Genomic DNA, 19,900 nt, shown 5'->3' with positions numbered 1-19,900 from the left:
GCCGCGTTCTTGATTCTTTAAATTTCTTCACATTTTTATACAGTCATTCCAATTAAAAAAAGATACACTTTATCTTGTGTGCAACAAAGCTACTTCGTCGATGAAGCGTCAATTAATTGCTTAAACGTATACCTTGTGTAATTTGACGATTCTTGTCTCTTTCACTGCAATAATCGATACTTCCTCCTAGTTTCTCTCAATAGCTCTCCAATCTCAATACGTTCGTAATATCTTAACATCTAACATCACACGCATACGTTTAATAACTATATTTACAAAGAATTTGGCAAGTTTCACGCCACTGGCAATTTCATGTCACTGACAAGTTTCATGTCACTGACAAGTTTCATGCCACTGACAAGTTTCATGCCACTGACAAGTTTCATGCCACTGACAAGTTTCATGCCACTGACAAGTTTCATGCCACTGGTAAGTTTCATGCCACTGGTAAGTTTCACCCTACTGGCAAATTTCGCGCCACTGGCAAGTTTCGCGCCACTGGCAAGTTTCGCGCCACTGGCAAGTTTCGCGCCACTGGCAAGTTTCGCGCCGTCGCCAAATCTAACCGCTATAACCTAGTACAATCCATTTTTTGAACACTGCCAGTAAACGCTGGATTTGAAAGGCCTTTCTTCTTTCTATAAGATTTTTTCAGCATTTTGCTCCTGTCAAATTGAAATAAACGATTATTAGTAAATTTATATTGACATAAGGCGGAGGAAGAATATTATAGAATCTATACTTACGAGGATATACACGGAACCCACCAGAAACTTTGTTCCTTGCCGAAGTCGTTACCCTCCTGTAGGGTTTCTGGTAATTCCTGGTTCAACGTTTCTGGCAAGCCAAGGGTCAGGAAGGCGTGTCCAAAAGACAGCAAACCGAGGGCAACCAGCGGTAAAGATGGATCAATGTCAGCCTAAATTAAATGAAAAATATTCTCCCTTTTATACGCTTCTCTTTATACCTCTTTTAGAAGTAATAGCGATTAATTCCGCTTTCCGCTAATTCCTTAATTTCCCTTCGATTTTCGGGAAATAAATGAATACTTCCATAAGTTCATTTTCGGTAATAACATTACACAAATAATAGTATACTTTGAGGTAAATTTATAATTCAAAACAGAATAACTTACACAATAATCGAGAGTGTCCTCGCAAATATTCCTCTTCGTATTTTCTGTATACTTAATATTCTTTTAAATATTAATAAAGAATATTGGTTGAAGACAGAATTTGAAGAAGTTGTCAGTATACAAAGGATCATTGGTGTTACCTGTATAACGAGATTTTGTAAACATTCGTTTCATTTAGAAACGAAGCTATAGTGTAGTATCGCAAACCTGTAAATAATTACAGACAATAGAAAAGTTACATTTCCTTCGCAAAAAAACGAAACGGAGGAAAATATATCGAAAATCTATCTTGTTTCCGTGATTCGTAAGATCGCAAGAAGAATCCATGGCCGACAAGGAACATAATTTTTCTACAAATTAAACCAACTTAAAAAAACGTATTTCAATAACAGATAATATTAGTCGTAAATTAAAAAAGAGGTTGAGTAATTTTCGGATCGTAGAAATACGATGTCGTTAACAGAAATTTCGATTCACTTATCAGATAAATAATGTAAGGTCCCAAAATGTGGGCGATATAACCGATGATATGGATCAAAGACACGCCCTGAGCTCTCACCACAGTCGGCGGCATTTCCGCTGCATATTGGAAACCAATATTCGCGGCGATATTCACCCCAAGACGCGCTATAATCGCCATGGCAACCATTGTCGAACCTTGAATAAGTTGAGAAATATGTAAATGCCACGATCGCCGCATTCCACGCACGATACATACACCCGATGCGCGCATGGTCCAATTAAAAATTAAATGTCATTCCTGTCGAGTATGTGACGTTGAGAAATAAATGTCAATCGTTAATGGAATAGGATTTAAAGGCGAAAAAGAAAAAGAAAAGAAGAGAAGAAGAATATTTGTATAAAAAAATTTTATAAGATTCGATTATTATTAATACTAAGTAAAATGACCGGATTGTATAATTGTAAATTCTCTATAATACGATTTTAAATAATACGGGTCTATATTATTATGTCGTTCAAGTCTGTTGTCTATAAACGATAAAAGAGAATTCGAAGGAAAGTTTTGTTGCAAGATGAGGAAATAAAAATAGTAAATTGTTTTATAACTACAACGTTCTATTCTAAATACGGATTAAAAAATGTCTATTTTCCACTCCTTAATGTCCTTGAAAACACGGATATCCCCTAACGCTACCGCTTATCTCCTTACTATCTAACAAAAACATTATTCTTGCATCAAGCACGAGCTTTCATTTCTCAATCTCCCAAAGCTTTCACTGGAGAAGCTTCAGAAAAGCGCTTTTTAAAACGACCGTCGATCGATAAAACCGGATTTTTTCTATAAAATTCACCCCCGCTTTCTCACTGCTATTCACACGTTCCTGCTATTTTATTGAATAATATCGATTGACAAGTCATTTATCAAGAAATAAAAAAGAAAAAAAGAAAAAATGTTACCAGAAGGGATAGCGATGGCAACGAAGGAGAAAATGCCACAGAGGAACACCGATGCGAAACCCATCCATCGTCTGCCCCATCTGTCAAGGAAAAGGGCGAGTAGAACAGCGGCCGGAAGTTCCGTGAGGGACGCTAAAGAGAACGACGTGAAAACGTCGGGGTCCAGAAGTTTCATGTTCCAAACGTGGCCGTCGAACACCCACACCATCAGCAACCTAGAAAAAAATCAGCCGAGTCATACATAAATCACGCTGGACTTCAAGATCGTTTATTAATCCTTCGCATACTCGTTCCCTCGCGTTTGACGTTTATCGATGCTAATTATATACTTAAGCAGATTCTTAATGACCCACATAAAATGCCCCATATACTCTCTTAATGTTCATTCGAGTAGTTTGTATCTAGTTTATGGTAATTTGTGTCTATTTTAATACTGGTTTTATAAAGACAGGGAAGTAGCGTCGAGGCTGATTGGTAACTTGGTTGAATTAACGGTATAATATAATTGGAATATCGTGAGGCTGAGAGTTAAGAACATATTCTTAGTTAATTTTATTTTAGGAAATGCAGGAAGATTCAGAATTATCATAGTATTAAAAACAAAGAAAATATAAGAAACGTAAAGGAAGTATAAAATTGAATACCTTTCCTATCTACAGGGTGGTTGGTAACTGGTGATACAAGCGGAAAGCGGGTGTCGTACGCGAAAAAAGAAGTCGAAAATATATGTCGGGTTATGGTTAGAATTTTGTAACAACTCTTCACGTGAATTAGCCATTGTTTCACAAAGCCGAGATTATATTTACACGTATATACAGGACTATCACAAAGCTTAACAAATAATAAGTCTAATGAATAATAAGTTTAACGAATGATAAAATTAGTGAATAATAAATTGTATGAATAACAAGTTTAATGAACACTATTAACAATGTCTTTGGGTTCAAACGAATCCACAGTCAACGGGATAACTCTTCACTAAACGTAAACTAATCTTAGGCGCAAAATACGATTGTTGAAAATGCTCGATGTATCACTCTCCAAAGCAATCACACGAATGCCAGCCTCGTGGAATTTTTCTCGCTGTACGATTGCATTTGTTTTCTATACCCGTTTGGAAGCATCGAGAAGGTTCCAAACGCCGTTGTTAGGCAGTTTCTGCCTGAAGTTTGATTATTAATACAACGTATGTCCTATTGTATCGACACCTCCGAGGCAACATCACACGTGGCTAGGCCCGACATATAGAATAGAATTTTTTTTTAATTTTTCCGAGCGAAAATTCAAAGTCGATTTTCTCGAAAACAAAACCTCAAACGAAAAATTTTTATTCTATATCTTCGACTTCTTTTTTCGCGTAGAATCACCCCCTTTCCGCTTGTACCATCAGTTACCAACCACCCTGTATATCTTTTCGTATATGATTGTAAATTTCTCTGGTGTCTTAGTTTTTTCTAAAATAATATTGTAATCATTGCTGAGAATTTACAAGTAAAAAGTTCTAGCTGTGTAGTTTGTTCGATTGATGTTGGAAAGGTTAACTTACCAATAAATGATGAGCATGATAATGATACGACCAAGTCGTGGCAGCTTGAAGAGATGTAGGACAGTGTATTGATTATGCGATTGATCCTTCTCATTCATCGCCTTGCAACTTTTCTCAAATTCGTCGAATATTTCTTGCTTCACCTCTTTACCGTTCACTTTAGCGAAGTTTTTCAGCATCTCGATCGCTTTGTCCACCCTGCCACTGGTTATGTACCAACTACGGAAGTATATGAAATACGCAAACGTTATAAAAGCCTGTAAGAAATTTTCAAAATCATCACTTTCACCAACCTTTTGTATCGACAAACTTTTTGTGCAAATTTGAATAGAGCTGTCTAGTTACGCATCAATCATTTATTTTGCACAGCTAAAAATGTGATGGCTTATCGAGAGAAAGATGTTGACCTTGAGATGTTTTATTTACGAGACAGAGGAATCGATGTAATAACCGATCCCAAGATAGTATGTATTGCTGGATAAAATATTACCCAATTTAATTCAGCTATAATTTTGGAATTTTTATGGTCCGGTCTCAAAGGACTTTTGATGTTTTAAGAGAAACTTTAACGTAAAAGAAATTTCTTATATTTCTTTGAGGATTATTTTTAAAGAATTTTCCGATGATACGAAGATACAAAAATAATCCAAAGGACGAGGTAAGATTAAATGTCTACTATACTATCGTATACTAATTTACTTACGAAATTTCTTTGTATTATATTTTTATAATGAAAAAGAAATTGGAATTAAACTACCGTGCACTTTCAGGAACAATCCATGGTCCTACAAACGCAACCACCATAGGACATGCTGAGAATCCTCCAATTTGAGATCCAATATGCGATCCAAGGCAGAAGACTCGAGGCTGCCGCGAAATAAAGTCCAAACGACATGTTCGCTACCAGAGTTCGATATTTCGGACCGACATATTCGATCACTGAAAGAATAATTCGTGATATCGTTATTGTATTACATCGTTATAGAAATCTTCCCAAATGTTTCGTCAATTTCGTTTCTTCATTTGATATAATAATATTGTTTCCTTATTTCCTTTAGGTTTGTCCTTTCTTCGTTTTTTACCAATTTAATTTCAAATATTCAGACTTATTTGTAGATTTTATAAATCATTAACATCGACAATGTAAGATAGTTTTGAATTAAAAAGAATTTTAAAAGGAACACTGCTTTCATCTCAATATCGAACGGAGAGTGCCTCAGTAATCGTGGTATAACCGAAGATTATTCTCCATAGGGAAATAGGTCACTCGAAAGATACAATTTCATACCAGAAAAGTATACAGAATTAAGTATCCTGTCGTTTAAAATAAAATATCTTAAAGTATCCCTAGACACATGTAATTTTAATACCAAACTAGATATACAATTACACAACAAATTTCAAATTACGAGATATAATTCCAAAATATAAAGTTTTAGTAAAATCATTTACCATTAAATATCTTAAAATTGATATCGTAAAATTCGAATAAAAATTTGACTTAAGAAAAAACAAACCGACATAGGGCAATAAACATTTATTCAAACACGTCATAAATAGTTAATCGTTACGTAAAACGGGACCGATACCGGTGCCTCATTATTAGGTCATAAATTATAGTTTTCCTATTCTCAACAGCTTTTTCTCTCTTATAATTTTCTCGATGACTCACCGATAATGAAAAGCACGTTGAAGCAGTTATCGAACGAGGTACCGACGACTAATCTCGCCAGACAGAAGCTCCAGAAGCTGTTGCAAAACGCACTGCCGACAGACGCGATGAAACCAACCGCGTTACACGCAACCAACGCCGGAATTCTGCCACAATGGTCGGCTATGTAACCGAATATTAAGCCTCCAAGAATGCTGCCGACGAAGAAGGCCGATTGTGCTGCTGAGCCGAGGAATGCGTGGTCGCATACCCATTCCAGCTGAAACAGAAAAGGGGGATGCTTTATGATTGCGGCTAGTTATGAAAAAACACCGCGTGGTTGGAAAATCGATAGAAGGTGAAGAGAATAAGGAAGACGACGAAAGGACGAGTAATAAATTCCGTAGTTTTTTAATATCATCAGAATTGAGAACCTGAGTCGTAGGTTAGTTAATTGTAGTCTTTTGGTAATATTTTTAGTAATAAAATAGTAGAGGTTGTTTGCATAATTCTTGGATATGATTAGAGAATTTGTCATAGTGGAAGGAATATAAATTTGTTAAGTAGAAGATAGTATCTCCCGATTTAAGCAGGACTTTTTAGTAATAAAATAGCAGAAATAGAAATTAGAAATAATAATAATAACAATAAATATTCGATAAAAATTTCTTGAGTCGTAAGAAGTTACCAAATGCGTATTTATACGTTCAATTCGAAATATCTGTCTATTGTACAGTTGTAACTTTCACTTTCCGATTTATGCGATATTATATAAACGGATTCATGTTCGTGATTTAATACGCCGAGACGTACAAATAATTAAGGATGACAAGGTTAATTTTATGTTCCGCTATAAACGAGCTCTGTTAAAATGCAAACAGCATAACAAGTAATTACACCTACGTCTAAGTTCGTGCAACCAACAAGGACTTTTTTTATAATGACTGCATTATATGCTATCGTCAGCAGCTTTACGAAAGACCGTAAATATTTATAGAACGACGGCATGGTTTTATTGGCCAGGATGGGTCTGCCTCTCTGATACCACTCTCCAATATGTCGGTATAGTTCACATTGTACATGTTACATCGCGAAAACGAAGTCGCACCTTCCGCCAGCAATTCCTCACTCGACGCTGGAGGGATCGATAGTGCAATCCTACATAAAACAAGAATACGTTACATTAACGGTGATGAAATTTGCAAGAAGTATTTTTAAGAATACTAATTTTCGTTTGATTTTCTTATCTTTTTTTAAATAACCAAGGAAAAATGACAGCAAATGGTAGAGAGAGGGAGAGAAATGGGAAAAATAAGATGAAAATTCTACTCAAAAGTGCATAGTTTTTAATCCTAATCTTAAATTAGTCCAATTCCTTGAAACTTAATTCGAATCCTGTTTAAATAAAAAAAGTGACAAAAGTAATATACATAACAATATAAAAATCTATAATAATTTCTCTAATAAAGAATAACGACGATATCAGTAACAGTAATAACACATTATCTTTAATAGTGTTTACATTTCTGCATTTTAAAATTTTCTGTAAAAGTAAAATTCGCATAAAAATCCGCGGCCTACTTATTATTTATAAATCTGCTGTTTCAAAAAAAAAAAAAAAATCAAAAATGGGAAAAGTGAAAGAATAAAGTAACAGGAAAACAAAAGCACAAAATACAAAAGAGGAAAAGAGACAATGACCGTAAAAATAGGAACAAAGGCAAGAGCTGGAAGGACGATCGTCCCGTATCTATTGCACTCCGAGGCATTCGAATTGTGTTGGGATTTAATTACCGATCGCTGCACGTATCGGTGAGTCTATTTCCAGACAAATAAACGGTACGCGGGGAGATTCGAGAAATTGTGCGAAACGAACGATTTTCCTCGTTGACGGATCGTAGAAAACCAGATCTCGCATGCGTCGTCAAGAATGGTAACACGATTCGTTGGAATCGTGCCATCCAGACATCCTATCCTTTCGCCGGTAATTCCTTACGTTCTTGAAATAGAACACGTGAAAAAGACGTTGATAATAGTATAACTATGGAATCGCGATTTCCAACTATTTTTATCTCGTCGCAAACTGGTTACAGGTATTGTTACGTCGCGTAACATTCTACCTAGCCGAGGCCACACACCGCAGGCAATATGGCAACCAGATGTCTTCGGATACTCGCAGCGTATCCTCCATAGTTTCAAGGACCTTCCATAAATTTCATAGATTTCCTAGAAAAGGTCCTTCAAACGAAACAAACATCTGTTTCCGAGGAATTTCTAGAGACTATTGTCTACCACGGCTTAACAAGGGAAAGTTAGTTTTTCTCACGTACGCTGCAACTTTCCTCCCACTAACCACTTTCTCTCGAGGGCGGTTAAGACCCTTCGTCTAACCAATTAACGACGAAGCCTACTCCCTCACTCTCCTAACTCAAATCGTCACGAACAAATCCGATGGCCCCGTGCGCTAGACACACCCATCCTTAGCGTTCCTCCGACACATTATCGTCTCCCAAGACAGTACTGATTTTACATCCTTCGAACGGTCAACACCCGCAGATCAGTCACTCACTCATCTCGTACACACTCACCAGCGTAACTGCCTTTGTTATAAGTTGTTGGAATAAACGGTGAAATATAACTTACTACTGTGTCATATTCATTCAAACACCTCTGTTATCCTAACCGAAACAGGGGAACGACTACTTCGCGGCGTCGATTCACCGAATCGTAGCGAGAATTTACGCCTCTCGCTGACGCGTTTTCCTCGCGACCGCGTCTCTCCGCGAACGGTCGTAACAGGTATCTCCCCCACTCCCGTACGACACGATATTTACATATGCATTTACATATACAACGCAATACCTGGGTTTTCCTGATTCAATAAACACAGTTGTTTCGTGCAAGTTATCAGATATTATATTGTGGTTTTAAAGAAATAAATTGTCGCAATGCGATACGTTATCACAGCTGAGAAAATGGAAATCTCCGTGCAAGTGGAAGATTCTGTCGTCGAGAATATTTATTGCGACCTGCATGGAAAACAAACAGGCTTTCGAGAAGCCTGGTTTAAACTACGTGCACGTGACTTGAACAGATATGTACATGTTGGAATACAACGATATCTGTCGCATGCGGATAGAGTGTTTGATCGTACAGATTCTTCCATTCGTTGCCAGCGCCATCCCCAACAGCGTGCGTTCGTGAGATGCACCACGGCAGTTGGCACGTGCATGCTTTTTCAAAAAGACGCCGGAAGAAGCGTGAGGATATGAATGGAACATTCTAGACGGGCACGTCGAGAAGCTACTAGAAGGTTCTGTGCCACATGTGACGCCACACAGACACCCACACAGGTCACACTCATTACTGCATAGAGAGTGGGGCTCTAAACCTTTTCAAGGGCCATGGGTCACTAAGCCAGTCTGTGAATAACTAGCCAACTGTCTACATTCCAGAACGCACATTTATAACTCTCGAAATAATTGTTTAATAAATATCACATTGTATTATTTCAACATAAACATTGTGTCTTCCACAGAATATTAATCCTAATTCCAAGATTCAATTCTAACAGTACATATGCATATAAATTGTCTCCTATAGAAGGTGGTTAATTCTAGACATCGAAAGGAACGTCTTTAATGAAAACATGTATTGATTTGTTATACGATCAACATGATTATTGACCATTTCGATCTGCCGGAGCTGAAAATGTCTATCGCGTAACAGGGTAAATTCGAACATAAAGAAACTATGTAGGATCGTTCGTTACGTATAACTCAATAATTCAAATAAGACAAATTGCACATAAAGTGTCACTTACTTTTGTTTGTCTGTGAGGTTCCATCGTTCGAGTTCCGGAACGGTACACCAGTGTTCAGCTGGCAATAGCGTGATGAAGAACTGCGTGAAGTAGAGGAACGCGTAGACGAAGGTGAAGGAGCATGATGAAAAGGAACCATTGGTAGCGGCTGGCCTCGCCAACGTACGGTAGTATGTCGTCGAAGGTTTCGATCTTCGGACGTTCGCCCTCCTCGGCTTTTACGGACTCCGTCATGACTGTCATTATCTCGATATCTGCGAATCAATGATCCTCGATCACCTACTTAACTCGAATTACACGTTACGAGGAAACTAAGTTCAAGGTGAATGGGGTATTATTAGGTCGTCGAATAAATTCGTGTTGCAATGCGTTCATACCTTTTTATGTGTTTTACGAATACAGATCGATAAACGATCAAGGTGATCGATCTTATGATATACAGTGGCTCACGGAAGTACTCGAACACTTTCATATCACGAAACGTTCTATAATTTCGTTAGCACTCTAACGAGATACGATTATCGAGATTATAATAGTAAAATTTGGAATCAATCTGAGATTGTATATTGAAGATATATATACATGAGACAATGTATATATATTTCGCAAATATATATGTTAAATGAAAAATTAATATGTATATAACACATGATGATGATTTTACTACGTACATCGTGGCTTATTATTCTTATTAATTTAGCGAATAATTGACTGCTCAAATACTCTGGTAATTTTTATATATAAAATAACAATAATATATGTTTCCAATAAATATATGAAATTTCTATATACACGTTTAGATCTGTTTCAAATTTTCTCAATGTAATTACGACGATCGTGTCTCACTTCAGTGTCAATGAAATCTCAAAGTGTCTCGTATAAAAATCACCAAAGGTTTGTTTAAGTGCCCGAGTACTTTCACGTGAGCGACTGTTGTTTTAGTAGCAAGTTCTCTTATGTCTATCTCTTCGTTACATTTAGCCGGATAATTTCTCATGTTTATCAACGTGTTATGATCTTTCTCTTATTAAGCGGAGGAATCTCTTCTTCGCTAAATTTTCTTAAACGGGTTCAAGGTGAGGTGAACCACATTGTTGAAATCAAGATGAAGAAGATGAAATCTAAAGTCGAGATGAAAGGAAGTAGATGTTTGTATTGTCTAGATATATTGCCATGCTACTTTTTGACACGATATAATCTTAGGTAAAGGCTAATTCAAGGTGATACAGAGTGTACTGGAAAAAGTGATTTGAATTTGCTAGAGAGGAAGAGAAAAGGAAAGATCCTTGAACATTTTTGCAAGGTTATTGCAAAATGGAGGATACTATCGAAGGCTTATTGCTGTCACTTGTACGTTCTAACTGGAGTGTCCTTTAAATAATTTGCTTCTTATTAGATCCTTTTTGCAAATAGGAAGATAATATTTTTGGGACGTGAGGATTGTTAAATAAAAATGTAATGTAATCAGATGTAAATTGTCATTGGAATAGAAGAGTTTGTTTAGAAGAAATGATCATGAAATACACAAAATGTATCGTGCGTAATGTGTAAATAATAATTAATTCTAAAGACAATTAATAAAAATTTTAAATAATAGAGCACCATACCTCCGGTTCCTGCTTATTTTGACACTGTGCAAAATGTCACACGATTGTTGCCTTTTTTTTTTAAAGATTATTCAGTTAAGAAACAAGCACCAATAAAAAAGCAATTATAGTTAATTATTAAAAAATCCAAGTAGGTATTACATAAATAAAATTATCAAGGAAGATATTTATCGTAAAGATTGTGTGCTTATGAAAGAAGTAAACGAAATTATTGTAGCGCCATAATAATTTGTATGAATCTTTGAATCTTGTTTAAATAAAATTTTCGATAAAAATTTGATTCTATCAGTGAACGATTACTACAGTTAATTACTGGATAATTAAAACAAGTAAGTAAAATTATTGTTACAATAATCCCGACAAATTCGTGATATTATTCAACTAGAATCGTTAAGAAAAAATTCGACACCGTTAGCGAACGCCATTTTACTTTTACTTCACGAAGGCCAACGTTATAAACGTTGAATCAAGAGCAATCATTTTCAATATAAAATATACGCGCGAAAGCTTTTGCTCCCTTTGATAATTGAATCCTTAATTTGCCGCCAATTAAACTCTTTCCCAACCACCTTCGTCTTCTAAGAAACCTTTTATACCCCAAAGAGAAATCCCCTTTTGCACAAACTCGCTTTTTTTCAACCATCGTACAACACGATATGATATTTACACCGTGCAATTTACACGATTCAGATCTCAATCTTGCAAATCATTTCGAAAATAGATCGATGATTAAATCGATTATAAAATCGTCCCTGCAAGTTTTAATTGATTAATTATTTCTTTATTTGATGAAATATTATTTATTATTTAAATATCGTTAATTTACTGGCGTTCAATGAAATTTCTCGTAGAATTAAGTTCGTTTAAAATATTATTAATTTAATGACATTTTTTGTAAGATAATTGCGGTTAGATTTGATCTTTCACGAAATCTACGAGATGATCGCGTTCGATTAATCACCGATGTAGCGCATATGTAAAACATTTAAAACAGTCCATACATAGATGTTTCATAAGTGTAGATGATTATTTATTACGGTTCTGTGTAATTAATGTTCGTTGCGATTACCACGAACTTAGATAAAAAAAAGAGTATTAATGACGAGAGAACCGGAAGTGACCAGTCCGTGACATAACTGTTATTTTCTAGGGGCTTGGTAACATTTGCATAAATTATTTCGCGTATACTGTAACGCACTTTACGTTACAACGGTATGCCGATGGACACGAGAAAAGAATTTTTCTGCCACAAATTGAATGGCATTTTTGGCGATAATGATTGTGTGGATGATTACTTTAATTGAGATTCTAATCGAGATTCAAGTGATATATGAAGTTTGTACTTTCCAATAGGATACATTGAGAAAAATGTCTTCGAAAGAGAATATGCTATTTTTGAATACACCATTTTTTAATAAGTCTAACAAATTCTGGATCTTTTAATTCACAAGGTTGCAAATCTCCAAATTGTTCAGTCTGAATTTTCGAATCTTCTAATCTCACGATCTTCGAATTTTCTAATCTTCGAATCATTAAAAATCCTAATTTTCATAGAATTTTCAAGGAAGCTATAAAATAAAAATATAAAATATAAAATAAGAAAATTTGAAAAAGATACATAATGCGTTCGATCCAACACCATTTGCTCATAGTAAAAAAAAAAAAAAAAGATAAAAGAAATTGTATGCAAAATAGGTAAACGTATTATAGTAAGTATTAGTCAATTATAGCAGATTGCTATCATTAATCAGTAATTATCCGAGTCGTAGCTGCATCTGTATATACATGAAGTATACAACACTAAAAATACATTTTCCTTAACAAAAATACTGAATAAACACATTCCTACGTAGCAACTAGTCAGCTGTGATAAATTGTTCGCTTTGAACAACGATCGACTAAGTTAGCATTGATTTCCGGATTGTGCGTAAAGCGTGCAATAAAACGAACACGTGTTTATCCCTAACGTTAAGCCAGGACCACCTAAATTAATACGAATTTTCCCATCAGGTACCGTCCTTATTCTGACAAAAAAATGCAAGCGATATTTGTGCATGTAAATAATTTGTCTGTGTGTATATATAATAACTTATATGAAACAAGTATTGCGATATTTCTCGTACATTGCTAGATATAATGATTTTAAATAATTCTGGCTCAAAAATTCGATTAAGAATTACATTGCAATTTCTAGAAAATTGTTACAACATTAAAAAAGCGAGATCCCTTAGAATATGGTATATCAAAAAAATCTTACAACCAATAATTTTACGATTAAAAAATGTAAGAAACCTCCCCAAAGTAATCGATCCGTGAAATTAATGAGAAACGTATGCTCCAGCAAAAGCTACGCGCGAATATTGAACACAGCTTCAAAACCGACCTTTTCCGATTGAAAACGCATAGCAGAGTAGCAATAACTCGTCCACCGACGCACCAATGAAAATGGAGGCTCGTAACGATCGTCATAACTCGAGTGACTTAACGATCTCAGGACGATCGTTATCGACCGATCGCTTCCGTTCCGGCCTGGACGTTTAACAACGAGGACAAGCGTGTGTCAAACGTTCTCGGTAACCGGTTACACAAAAGTGCGCACCTTGAACAACTATTACATCCCAGAACTAATTAATAAGAGCGATCATGGCTAGCATGGATACATATAGTTTGCATACGTGATTTTTCCCTGCGGGGCCAGTTTTCTCGCCTTCGAATCGATCAGGGAAGGCGATCGTGATCGCGATCGAGCCATTGAAATTCATTCGATGCACACGAGATACAGCATAGCGTTTTGATCTCGCGGAACTCGCACAAACTACAAAGTCAAACTTACAGACTCGTAACAATACAAAGTGGAACGATCGTTTGGTTTCACTTCCAACCGTAAGTCTTCCTATTGATTGGTGTTCTTCTTGGTCGTAAGGGAAAACGAAGAAAAGAAAGGAAAGAAATCTGTTATTAATATTGGAATACCATCGTTTTCGAGGAATTATCGTTCTATTTATTTATTTATAATGGCGTTATCGAGTTAATTGTTTCTTAATATGATACATTAAAACACTTATTGTAGTCGATAGAAACAGAAATTTTATTTAAGATTGCAATCCCAATTATCTGATTTTCCTGACGGACAATTTATATGGATCGATTGGAATTCATATAACAAGAGTTCACCAATTTTCTTCGCTACTCATCATTTTTCGTTCGCGTGATACGAGCTCACGTTCAAGTGAGTGCTTCAAATCGGTAAAAGTTCGATTAATTAATCGAGTTCTACCATATTTAACGCGAATAAGCTTTTGCGTAATAAGCAACGAATGAAATAAAAATTTGTTGTAATACACAATGAGTAAGTTAGATTAATTATCGCTTTATATGATAAAAGTCCATGGTCCAGCGACAACATTGGAATTATTTTTTTCTTATTCATCTTGGAATTTATGATTGTTTACGGCGTTCTTTTTTGCGACAAATTGAGCTTATGGAAGTAATTTCTCTTCTAGAAAAATTGAACGCTAACGCCGTGTGCCAAGATAATGTGCAAGAACTAGTGTACAAAGAGTTAATCATTTTGGCTTCTGAAAGACTATATGAGTCACTTGCAGTTGCTTAATTGCAGTGTTTGACCACCTGTTCTAGAATAGTGAGTTTACCTCTCACTGATCGGCATCGATTGGTATTTTGTAGTACAGTGCTTTGTTAGTCGATCGTGGCATTTAAACATACCAAGTTCATGGAGAAGAAGGCAGTTTTCTAAGTTTACGTTCTTTAGAAAAACATAATTTTATCATTAAAACGTCCGACCTTTTGATACCCATCTAAATATGTTATACATAGTCTCGATAAATATCACGATAATGGATAAGTATATATAGTCGCGTTTCTGTTCCAATAAAAGTGAACACTGATGCTATCGAAAATACTTGTATATTTTTAGAAATTCCAAAAACAACAAATCCGATGTCAGTGATTTTGTCTGATTTGCTAGTTTCTAGCGTTAAGATTGAATACACAGCTGGCAAATTTTCTATTTCAAAGATCTATTTAACTTTGTGATTAAACAGCTTTCTACAAAGTTTTGCGGATTTGTTAGTTATCTTCGAAAGAATAAGCAAGCTTTAAAGGACTTTGATCTAGTAAGTTTATTCCTCTTCAACCTTATACTTAATCATAAAGTAACGCTATAATTAGAAAATCAACATAAATGGATTTATCATATTTCTTCTGTCTAACCTTCTTTAAAATAATTAGCTGTTAAATGAGCCAGAGTTCTAGGAAATCTCTGATGCTGTTGATCTTCAACGAGATACAGATATCTGACAGATACTATCAAAATTCTATAGACGTCTATCCTTCAACTCTCAGCATACCAATGTTTATGCCATCATCGACGTTTCTTCACAAAGGGTCCTTAAAGAACTTTATGATTCTGTTACTCCTAAGTTACTTTGTACTGTTATTTTTTTGTCATAATAGTGCCTACTAGAAATGTTTACCTAGTATATAAGTTTCACTATTATTACCATTCTGTCGTATGTTGTACTCGGAGTTAGTCACAGTTTCTCACAAACGTCTAACTTACTCTTAGTTATTCTGGCACAGACGCTGTGTTTCACTTACTGAAAAAATAAACAAAAAAAGCAAAATGATGTACGTAATATACTAAAACATTCTAAGATACCGTGGTAATTTTTCTATTTCTTGTGTAAATCATTTCAACTTGTTTTTTTAATGTTTTTATTCCTAATTGGTACACCGAAATGGATGTAGCAAATGTATATCACGGTATTATCCAAATAGCCTAATATCCGAACGTTCTATTATCCAAACACAATATTTCTTCGTAACGAATGCCCTTTTTCGTTTCAAATATGTACATACGTATGTCGTCAGTGTTCATACACAATGTACTCTTTCCTTGATTTGATTCATTGAATTGTGATTATACGAATTTGGTATGAAACTAGGAAGCGGTCTAACTATCGCAGGAAAATACGATGTAAACGAGAAAACTGGAAAGTGATGTAAGCGCAACAAAATTAGCAAAAATACACGATATTGGAGAAGCCAGAGTCACAGACATTAAAGGAAGAAAAACATAATTGAAAATTCTTCAAAGCACGTAGATTCCTCGAATGTTGGCAACGGTAGAAAGCCGCAAGTATTCTGATGTAATGAAATGTTTCACGTAGACGATAATAATGGCGATTTTATATAAATGAAAACAGCAGACGAAAACTCTAATAAAAAGATATCTTCTCATGCCGAAGCACTCGTGGCACTCGTAGAAGAACTCCGATAATTCGAAGTACGATAAAGAACGTAACTCTGTGTAGTTATTTACGTTGAAAAAATTATCTGATTATGGATTCATAAATATTTAAAGAATCTGTCGATTACTCTTAAACTGTATTTGGATAAATGAAATTTCGTCTTCCTATTATTTCAGAAAAGAGAGGCTCTACTACATTGTCTGCAGTATGTTTCTAATAATTAGTAAAATATCTGAACTAAATAAATGTAGACGTGAAAGTCACTGCACATCAGTATATTAAAGGTCAACACAAATACACTGACTGTCACATCACGAAGACATTTTAAAGAACTAATAAGGACAAAATTGTTTATTTAACAAGTCAAAATCTCGATCAATTAACGGACCACCATTATATCGTGATATTTAACGAAACTTCCAATCTTAAGAGCCATATATTATTATATTATAGCAGTGTTATAACAGTCATTGGCTCGGATTTTAATTAAATTGGTCGTGAAAGTGAGAAGAAGTAAAGAGACCGAGTAATCACGAAGAAAAGGTATGTATGTAACTTGATCGAAGCAAATACCAAACTTTTAGTTGTTATCTTCAACGATGGAAATTTGGTCATCTAAGTAGGTTATCGACGCAAGTGTTAATGAGAGATAAAACACGATTGGAGCAATGAAAGAACTTCATTTTCTTCCTTCTTCGCAAAATAGCAAATATACAGTAGCTCACATGAAAATATCTGAATATTTGTGCAAACATTTTGTAAATATATCATGTGTATTATGTTCGCGATCAATGAATATCGCAGTAGCTCCTATATGAGTTTTCAGATTGACTAAAAATTTGACTGACCTACAATAGTCATGTCTCATTCCGATACTAAAAAAATTTTTAAATATTTTATGTAACGCATACAATAAAGATACGTAAGTTATCTATGCTAAATGCTGAAATACTTATAGAAGTCCTTTATGGATATAGTAGATATTATAATATGTGTGTTAGGCGAAACATTTTGAAGTTTAATTATCACCGTAATGAGACACGGCTAAGATAACACAGGTACGGTTATATCGAACAAGTTTTTCCCGATATACTTCATAATGTTCCGTGTAACAGATAACATACATTATACACCAAAGCCTTTTACGACCAGCGTTCAAATACTTTCACGACGAACCACTGTACCAAAATTCAAGTCTCACGCGACACATCGATACGAATGATCGGTGCAAACAAACGTTTACCTTTTCCACGATCGTCCGAGAGCAACGCGAAACTTCACTAGGCGTATCACAAATCTCGTCGTGGTTTTGTTTCTAAAACGAGAAACTCTCTGCAGAAGTCACAGAAATAAAATGAAATCTAGCTTCTTCACTTTTGTCCGACTCGATAAGTCGATTTCGAACAAACTTTACTCTTTTCTTCTTCTTCTTCTTCTTCTTCCGGATGTCTTTTCACTGTTTCAACAGGATAAAACGGAAATGGGAAAAATAACAAAAGAAATCGCGGATCGCAACGACTCTCGTGATCCTGTGATCCAAGTCCAGGACACGTGCTCGATCTCGATCGTCACAATGATCTTGGGTGCACGGATCCTCGATTTTTCGGACGCCGCGCTACATCGTCGTTTAAAAGGGGGCACGCACCGACTGTTCGCCGCGTGGACAATTAGCGGGGCTTTATAGCGCGTGCAAACGAAAGCGGAGCCCCACCAGCGTCGTGTGTGCGGCTATTGGACGATGACTTTGGTCCCCGTGGATCGTCCTGTCGACAGCAACGCCGAAGTCGAAGACGTCACTGGAGAACTGCGGGGATTTTACGATTCCAAAGAGCCGCTTCTCCTGTTGCACCGCGACCGTTGGGTTTTCTCGTGACTCGTTTGCACGCTTTTTTCCCTTCTCGCTCTTCTCACTACCACCGCAATCTTCTTTCTCTCTCGTCGCTTTGTCGCGACACGTATACGCGACCGGAAAGCGAGAAACATAAACTGGTGACGCGCAGGTGAGTGTACCTTCCGAGAACGTTGCGACGTTGTTGCATGGTTTGATATGTTTCCTCAAACTGTGTTTGGTTAACTAACTTAATTCGCCTGTTGGTGACTCATGGAAATTTGAGTGATATTACGAGGTGAAGTTGCGGAGTATTTGGAGTGAGAATTTGTGAATTTCCTGTGTTTCACCATGTTACGTATGGTAATTTACAGTGTTGTTTGTATAGTATAGTACAGATTGGAAGAGATACAATAATAAGCAGACAGCTAGGCTGGTTAATTGATCAGGAATATTAATTGAGTATGAATTGTTTAGCAAGAAAGAGAAAAAGGTATAATTCTAAGTTGCTTTGCTGCGTACATTGGGATTTATGATATACGAAAGATCGATTTCTTTCAGGTAGGAAAGAATGATTATAAAATAGAAATTATTACGTAATTTTTAGTATCGCAGGTTTACCGTGGTATTGAATTCGGCTAATGATATGTGAACTGGAAAAACAATGATCATGTGAATCAAACGTTGATTATCCATCCGTCGAAGCGTTAGTCAGATATCGTGTAACTGATAGTTCCTTGAGTGGTTTCAAAGTCGAACGATGAAACAATTTGAAATAATCGTTCCATTATCGACGAAATGAACGAATTTATCTAATGGGGCTCGTTAATTTATTCGACTTTTAATATTAATTACTAATTGTTATAGAAATTGATTTAACAAATTTGATATAAATTGATTTACCATTAATTAATCGATGGTAGAAAAGAAACGTTGGAAAATGAGTAACATGTAGCTTTAGTTTTACAGATTTTACAAAATCAATGTTACTATTTAAGAAAAAATGAATTTGATGGGGTAAAAGCTATATGGAAATATACTAACGACTTAACGAATTTAAATTTAAAGGACTTTAGAAACAAAGAAACAGAGACAAACTTTAGCTCTCGATGATACTTGACACGTGAATTGATTAACAGCTTGTCTTGCGTGATTAAATTTAATAGGATTAATTGAAAAGTATATCGTATACCGTGTGTGAATCATGATAAAGTTGGTTTCATCGTAATTCACACGGTACTCGCAATGATCATTCAATCGGCAATTTTATTGTTCCAACATCACATCATTTACTTATCTTCGACTTGTACAATTCTCTGTGTTTTACGCAATTCTCTTTTTTATCCATCATTTTCTCGCATAGCACTCGAGTAAAAGCGAATCAACCGTTCAGTGAACCATACTTTGTTTCACTATGTTTCTTCACATGGTAAATGTTTTTTGATATCTTTTTCAAATTAAAATTCTACGGTTCTTCGGTTTGTTACATTGTGAACGAAAAAATCAACAGATATATAGAAAAATATCGAGGTTAATCGCATCGACATTTTCAAATTTTTTAACACTCAATTTTAACTTTCTAATAATAACTTTCAAATTTTCAAATTGTCGAACTTCT

The 19,900-nt window shown here is 35.5% G+C and overlaps 1 pseudogene; it reads right to left on the bottom strand.

Annotated features, from left to right (window-relative positions):
- Positions 1 to 422: 422 nt before the first annotated feature.
- Positions 423 to 18,133, bottom strand: LOC126875991 (organic cation transporter protein-like; annotated as a pseudogene).
- Between the last annotated feature and the right edge of the window lie 1,767 nt (positions 18,134 to 19,900).

The sequence above is a fragment of the Bombus huntii genome, unplaced genomic scaffold (genome assembly GCF_024542735.1).
Source record: "Bombus huntii isolate Logan2020A unplaced genomic scaffold, iyBomHunt1.1 ctg00000061.1, whole genome shotgun sequence".
Lineage (NCBI taxonomy): Eukaryota > Metazoa > Arthropoda > Insecta > Hymenoptera > Apidae > Bombus > Bombus huntii.
This window is presented reverse-complemented; position numbering and strand designations above follow the sequence as displayed.